We start from the raw sequence: 9,012 nt of genomic DNA on the forward strand, positions 1-9,012 counted from the left end.
TTTAATAAAGCTATACCAAAGCTATACCAAATCAAGAGGCTAATACTATTGCAAAAGAATTTGTACAAAAAATTGTGCTGGAACACGAAATACTAGACAACATTTTAACAAATTAAAGAACTAATATTGTCAGCAAAATATTTAAAGATGTATGCAAATTATTAAAAATAGAAAAAATTTAAACGACAGTTTATCATCCGGAAAGCAATAGAGCCCTAGAACGTACTCATAGAACAGAGTATCTACGGCATTATATTAACAACGACCAGACGGATTGGGACGAATGGATCCCTTATGCGAGCTTCGCGTTTAACACTATCTCGTATTCAGCAACAGGGTATACGCCGTTTGAATTACTCTACGGACGTCAAGCTATAATACCGTACCTTCAATCCTAACTACCCCTCCAAAACTTACATATTCTTTCGAGAATTACGCTAAGAATTAAGAGAGGGAATACGAGCGACCAACCAAATTAATAATTTAAAGGAAAAAAATTTAAAGGAAGAAAAGGAAGAAGCAAAAGAGTACTAAGATAGAAAAAGGTAAAAAAGATAAAATTCAAAATAGGGGATAAAGTATTGTTATATGATGAGACGTTCCGACGCGGACGATCAAAAAAACTCGACTCTTTGTGGAAAGGCTCGTATACAATTTTAGAGAAGAACTTTGATATAAATTATATTATAAAAATTAATAAATATTAAATGTAAAGACCACGGGCAAGTAAAGAACACAATTGAAAATACAGGGACAATGTCATTACAAAATAATTGTGAGTTAATAACACATGAAGTAATGTTAAAAACACAAAATACATTAAACGAGACAAAATTAAAATCATTCCTGAATATAATATATCATTGCTAGAAGATACAAAAAAAGATTAAAAACAAATACGTCTCAACAAATAGAAAAAGAAAAATCATTTAAGATCTTTCAAAATTAAAAAAAAACTATTTTGACGGAAAAAGAGTGTTAGAAAATGAAAAACTCCTTAGCTTTTAGCCTTATACTTCATCCGTTTCGTATTTATTATTTTCACATTTGTGGAGAATCGTTCGTGTTCGTATTTGATCTTCACGTCTAACAGAATCGATAAGATCGGTAACGTTCGGAAAATTCGGGACTCTCCGCGTTTTCCGCTCCTATTAGACAGGAGGCTGAGAGACCCGTTGCTTCGCGGAGCGTATTTAGATTACAATTAGCCTCGGTCTTGAACACATATTTGGAAAAAACACCGCTCACCTCAAACTCAGAACGTGGACAACTTAAATAAAGGCACAATTCAGACTTAGAAATCGGCAGTCGAGAACCATCTTTAAATAAGCACATCCATTCCTCGATCTTGGCGACAAAAATTATACTGACAAAATACGAAACTATTGTAAATATTTACAAGCAATTAAAATGTTGGCATAACATCTCGCCAACAATAACCATAAAGACGTTTTCTGTTTAAAAAACGTTTAAACAGAAGTATTTTTGAAACCAAAGAAACATATTTAAGAAACATAGTTTTTTTACGTTTTTTTTTTAATTGTAGAAACGTAACAAATACGTATTTTGGTAATTGTGCACTATAGGGGACCCAGCTCCAATCATGTTGACCTTGACATATGTTATAAAGGCAAGGATACTGACCAACTTTTCCTTATAAATTAATTAGCGCTTTCCTACAGATTTCGAGATATACTTAGAGAAAGAAAAAACAGTTTTTTTTAATTATTTCAGAAAATATTTATTTTACAAAAAAATGTGTTAAACAAAAAATGAAGCTTGTAATAAGCTCTATAAATAAGGTTCTACACATATTTTAACTCCAATACTTTAGGAGTTATAATCAAAAAATCATTTTTAAAAAATTCTGACAAATTCAAATTTTTACATGTTGTACAGAGAATGCGTGGGCGGGGGAGGAGCACCGCTCCTCCCTCTACACCCCTTCCCCGTATTTTTTCTAACCTAACCCACCCTGTTTCAGTCGGTCCATTAATGACGTGATGGGTGCGGGAGAGGGTGGGCCATAATTTCAAATCTAATATCGCAACATGGTCAATTAGATATCCTTGGCCAAATTACAACTAAAATAGAATTAGGTTAGGTTACAAAAAATACGGGGAGGGGGTGTGGGTGAGGAATGTGGGGGAAGGTGTGGAGGAGGTTTGGGGGGAAGGGTGTGGGGAGGGTATGGGGAAGGGTGTGGGGGAGGGTATGGGGAAGGGTGTGGGGGAGGGTGTGGGGGAGGGTGTGGGAGAGGGTGTAGGAGAGGGTGTAGGGGAGGGTGTGGGAGAGCCCAGCCCAAGCATCTACATTTTACGCAAAACTAATCAAAATAAAAGAGAATTATTTTAAAACAGTCTTTCTACTATGACAACTACAGTATTGAAATTAGGTAAAATATGTATATAACCTTTTTTATAGAGCTTATCACGAGCTTCATTTTTTGTTTGACACATTTTTTTATAAAATAAATATTTTCTGAAATAATTAAGAAAAACTGTTTTTTCTTTCTCTAAGTATATCTCGAAAACTAGACGAGAGCATCAATTTACTTATAAGAAAAAGTTGTTCAGTTGTATCCTTGCCTCTATAACATATGTCAAGGTCAACATGATTAGAGCTGGATCCCCTATAGTGCACAATTACCCGTATTTTTTACGTTTTATTTCAACTGTAGAAACGTAACAAATACGTTTCTTAAATTATGATTTCAAAAACGTTTCTATTTAAACGTTGTTCCAAAGTTCTTTACAGTTATGAAACTATGGATACGTTCAAAAAACGTATTTAAAACCAATATAATATTATGTAAAAAAATTATATAATTTTATTTAAAAAATGGCGATAACTTTCAAATGACCATAAAAAATAGTTTTTTCAAAAATTATAATAATTTTTCTATTATTTGTCGCTCTTCAGACTGTTACATCCGAAGGATTTCACAATTTCTCTTTTCGCGTCCATCATACAAAATATGAAACGCGAAATAAGTTAAAAGATTGTTTGTAAAATTTATAATACTTATATCCGGAACGCCACAATTTCTCTTTTATAACACTATCACCCAGTTACTATAAGAAAAATCAAACATTATCTTCGGAATATATAATGGCATCCGGAGCAATAAGTCCGTTAAATAAGTAAAAAGAGAAAAATTGTGCGACGACAAAACTACAAACAACGGCCTATCCTAATACAATAATTCATATGAACAAACAAAGCCTGGACTTGAGAAAAAAAGAAAATCTAAATGCTATTAAAGTCTGGCAACAATCAAAGATAAGATTGAGTCGCGACGCCGGATGGAAACTATAAAACTATAAAATCAAAACTTACAACCCCGGCTTTGTTTATTCGAACCTATGTTTCATCACGAACGGAAAGATGATCCATATGGAAAGTTAGTCCCAAATAAACGGACGCGACGATATAAAAATCGGGACTAAACGTTCCAAGAAGAGAAACCGTAAGATAACGAATCCCTTAGGCGATTGGGTGATGCAACTGCTCGCCCCTCTTAAAGTTAAGAACAATCAGGAGAAGATGGAAAATTATCCAACGAGAGATCATCCAAGAAGATAATTGTGGTAGTGAGCGTTGGTGAACTATCCAACGAACAAGCCCAAAATTTTGATAGCAAAGAATCTCCAAGAAAAGGGAAAAAGCTCAAAAGGGCTTTACCCAATCAAATCTCCATCTTATCTACTAAATCATTTCCACGCCCTTTCCTAAACTCTCAGTTAAAAGTAAATTTTTTAACTTTAATTATTATTTAACTTTTGAATTTTTAACCAGTTACTTTCCAATATTAATTATTACAAAGAATGTAATTAAAAAAATAGAAAATACTATACTTAATAAGTATTAAATAAATACTTTTTCAATTTCTATATTGTATTTTATATTTAATTGAATAAATAGATAAAAATCCACAATTTTTATCAACGAAACAATATGATCTTCTTGACTATTGTATGTATAATACACATAGGTTAGAGAATTTAACACGCTGACTTCTGATTGGAAAGGTCTTGTCGCTATCACATTGTGTATCGACGGGAATAATTTTTTATTCCATGTTCCCTATTCATACTGCCTGTGTTTTTCATTGTGAATATGTCTACAATTTTAGTACAATTTTACTAGAAAGAAATTTGCAAATTTACATGTACATGGATAATTAACGGTAGTACAATCATTATAAATATTCATTTCAGCCATGTATGGTTTATATCAACATCGGAAGAAGTATTTCATTAAAATTCAAAATAGTCGCAACAGTAAAAATTGATTGTACGAAATAATAAGTTACAAAATTCATATCACAAACTTCATTATTATTAATAATGGACCTGTCAATAACTGATTAAATTTAAAAAAATTAGCCGATTAAATTTATGAATTGCAAACTAAAATACTTAAAACTGATTATGTTATTTTGTTGAAAAGTTTTTTTTGCGAAGATATAATTTTTTGAAGGAAAAATGGATTTCTGACCAATTTCTCCCTTTTGCTTAATGGTTTCTGCTTTATAACTTCACAGATTATTTTTCGGCAATGTCGATTGTGCAGTCATATTTTTGAGATTTGAAACTATTATTTAAAAAAAAGTTATCGAAAAATATTGATTGCAATCAAAGTTATAGCTTCTCAAAGATGAAAAAGTCTCTCACATCCGAAAATGTGTTTCTGTATTTTCCAGGATCGGTGTGTTTAAGGGTTAAGTAATACTTATTTTGTTAATAATTGATTAAAAAAGTTATCAATAATAAATACCAATTATAAAAAAGTAATATCGCAATAAAACTGATTTGAGTTCATTTTGTAACAGACATATATTTATTTATATTAATTGTCAGTTTTAGTATTATTACTTATTAATTTTGCATTAGTAGCATTTATATTGCAATAAAATTTGTACGAGTTAGAAAGCCTGACAGAGTTTACGAAACTATCGATTTAATTTTTATAATAATTAGAAATATACACTATTCAAAAAAAAAAATAGGAAACACTTTTCAGACACCAAAAATTAGGCTATTTTCAAATGGTTGTAACTCGGCGAAAAATCATTGTAGATAAAAAATAAAAAAAAGCATTCTGAAACTTGATGTTTAACGCTCTATCAACAGATTTTTAAAGTTCTTTTAACTTTCTTGTCTTATGCAATAAAAAAGCACATCTTGTTTTGTTCCTTAAAATTTCGTATCTTTGACACTTTGCAGCTCGACAAACGAATTTTCTTCGAACAATTCAAGTAAAGTTTCATAAAATACAACATTTGGCCTACAAAATGCTTTTATTTAAAATTTTTCTACAATTTTTTTTGACCGAGTTACGAAACTTTAAAACTAAACGTTCTCGGCTGAGGACTCAGGAGCCTTAAAATTATTGTTACTTTTAAAAATAAAATTGTATCATTGTTTTATATAACGTGATTTTTCTGATATTATTCTACATGTATTAAGATAAAATTATCCAAAAATCAATAATTCATAAGTTAATGAATATTTTATTTTTTATTCTAACATATTAAAACATAAAATATAAAATATTTCGCAAATAGTTGATTTTTTAATAATTTTACCTGAAGGAAAGATAATTTAATCGATGATTAAAAAAAATATCGTTTTTGTGGTAATTTATTACTGAGAAACTAACACAGATATTAAAGCATAATTTTTTACACAGTATTATATGTACTTTCTACTATAATATTCTGAAAAATATCACATATAAATTTGACCAAACACATAGTTATGTAGTTATTACTGCAAACTTTGAATTTTACAAATACTGCTAACATTAAACAGCATAATGCATCATATAATAGTCTGAAAGTAAAAATGATGTACTCATCTTATAGAAGAAACTTAAATCTTGTCCTCCTAAAATGGTAGTTGTTTGAAAACAAAGATGTAATTTACCTCAAGAATTTTTGACACATCTCTGTTAATATTAGAAAACAATATACGATTAGAAAATTCTACATAAAGGGTAAAAAAAGGTAGAGTAGCAAATACAATTAAAAATTGATATCATTTATTTGATTACCTTATGAAATATGTTCACCGATTTTGAAAACATTGTTTCGATAAAAACGTTGCTATATTCAAGTGTCTTAACAAATCTACATGCGACAAATTTATAACAGTAGAAAGTAACATTTAAATAATAGTAGGAAGTACATTTAATATCATTCAAAAGAATTTACCGTAGAACGGTATTTATATCTGCATGATTTCTTCGTATCAAACATCACCAAAAATTGTACGTGCTCAAGTTGAATTGAATTTTACATGCTGATAAATTTAAAAGCAATCTACATTTCGAAGAGAGCGCAAACATGATAGCGCGGATCGAAAATCAAAGAGATGTAATCTTTTTGTACGCGAATCGCTACAGGAGACGATCTTACAAGTGTCTTCGTTTCAACGAAAAAAATTGTGATAAAAGATTCAACTAGCAAAAAGAGTACCACAAAGTTTACTATTAGAGATTTTCAGGAATCTTTTGTTTATGTTGGCAAATCTCACCAAGAAATAGAGGATCATCTTATGCACTTAAAAAGTAGGAAAGAATCTATTCAACTTTTATTATGTATGTTAGTGAAAATATATCGAAAATAACAAACATTTACGTGTATTTCGACAATGTTAAATATTCGTTTAATAACTTTCTCAGGGCAGTTGACATAGTATTTTAAATTGTTCATGTATTTAATTTAAGTTATTCGATTAAAAGTTCAATGTTTTGGAGTTTTATTGAATCAAATCTTTTATGAAATTAAATCTAATAATTCCTTTTATAAAGTTCACGTATTAATAAAAAATCTTAAAGCTGTATAAAAATATTAAACGTATTTTACTTTCTCATATATGTAAAAAATGTAATACATATGTATTTTACTTTCTTATATAATGTATAAAACATGTAATACACATGTGCATTCAGCATAATATATTTAATAAAATTCTTTTGGAATAAAAATTCTTATTTTGCGTTTCTATTTTAATCTAAATATCAGTTTTTGGGCAGTCATCTTTATTTAACTTCTACTTTTAATTTAATTTTGAACGATTCTATTTATTTTTGAAAATAAATTATTAGTTAAAATTATTCACAGATAGATTAGTGCTATTAGTTATAGTACTTGTTCAAACAAAAATACATTTAATATTAATAAAATTGTATTTATTAACTGGATATCTAATTTAAATGTTTAACCATGCTTGTTGATATAAAATTGTAAATTTTGATTTGTCACTATATTACTGAATTTTGTAATAATGTAGTTAAGTGATAAATCTGTTAAGAAACTAATAAATAACAAATTTAATGGTTTTATGTATACTTTTAATAAATTTTTAATAAAATTTATTATCATAATACCATACTCCCCTTAGAAAAACATATTACTCCAAGTATTAAATTGGTTAATTAATTTTTTATTTTAAGTATTAAAAACACTAACAACAATGCTTTTAGTACTTAAAATAAATAATTAATCACTAATCAATTTAATACTTAAGAAATAAATTTCTCTGAGAAACAAATATCATTTTATCATATTAATAAACATAATTAAAATTTAATTAAATAGTTCATAAAATTAATAAATATATTCATTAATACTAATATGTAAAAAATATTTCTCAATTAGATTATTCATTAATTTAAAAAAGCTTTTTAATAAATCTATGAAAAAATGTATTAATACAACGCTAAGTCAATCATATCATTTTATAATATCAATAAACGTGATCATAAAATAATAAAATAATTCATTAAATTGACGACTACATGATTATTAATATTAATAAAATACAGTGCATGACTCAATTACATTACTCATTGACTCAATAAAATTCTTGTTATCATAATAAATTCATGGAAGATTTTTTCAATTAACATAATCATTGTTACAATAAATTTTAGTAATAATTTAATAACTCAAATCATTCTTTTATAAAGTCTAAACCATTATGATAATAAAACACGTCGTTGGACCAATTTTAATAAATTTTTTCATTAGTTTAATGAATATTTTTATTGTATTTACTTACAGATTTGATTGAGTGTATTAATTTTCTTCTTTACTTTTACACAGAATTAAAATAAACCCACTTCTTTACGTTTAGAGAGAATGATAACAAACGAGATTTGCGGGGCTTTATATACGCGACAGTACGAGGGAGAAAGAGAAGGGGAAGAGAAAATGTGTACGGCCGAATCATTCTGCACAAACTCACGTAAACGCGACGTTGCTGAGATCTGATAATCTCGTTATGCTTGAACTCGCTGACTCGCGTAAAAGAAGCGTCAGTCTTTCTCGCCCCTTTTTTTTTTTTTTTTTTTTTATTGGTACAAGACACGACCGCGCCTCTTGATGGTGCATCTCAATTAAGTAAATACATAAGTCGGATTAACAGATGAGATTATAATCTACGGTCTAATTGCCTAGGGGCCTAGGCAAATTTAGAGGACAGCATTTTTTTTTTAAACAATTTCTTAAAAATTGCACTTTTCGTGCGAATAATTAATAAAATTGTCCATCGATCTGGATCCACTAGATTCAAATTTAGGTTTTGCGATCTACATTTGTTTTGAAATAATTTGATTGTTCTTCCAAAACGTTTTGAGCACAAAAAATAATTAAATGTTTAATAAAGTTTTTTTTTACGATGGCCGGTAAAAAGCAAATTTTCGTGACTCTCAAGTGGGCCTGAGTTTAATTAAAAACCGTTGAAGAGTTATCGATTGTTCTAGTTTCACGGAAAATAAATACAATTCTGGAGAAGTAAAAACTATTTAAGGGGATTAGGCACACATCGCTTAAAAATAATGATCTTTTTTATGAGTCAATTACAAAGAAATGAATGTATACATAGATTTACTGTTTTTACAAAAGATTTATTGTTAGTATTTACACTCAACAGCAAAATTAAAGCATCGCCTATTCTAACTCTCAAAAATAAGCGAAATTCAAGAGAGTGTACATAAATATTG

This window comes from Solenopsis invicta, chromosome 12 (genome assembly GCF_016802725.1).
Source record: "Solenopsis invicta isolate M01_SB chromosome 12, UNIL_Sinv_3.0, whole genome shotgun sequence".
NCBI classification, from domain to species: Eukaryota; Metazoa; Arthropoda; class Insecta; order Hymenoptera; family Formicidae; genus Solenopsis; species Solenopsis invicta.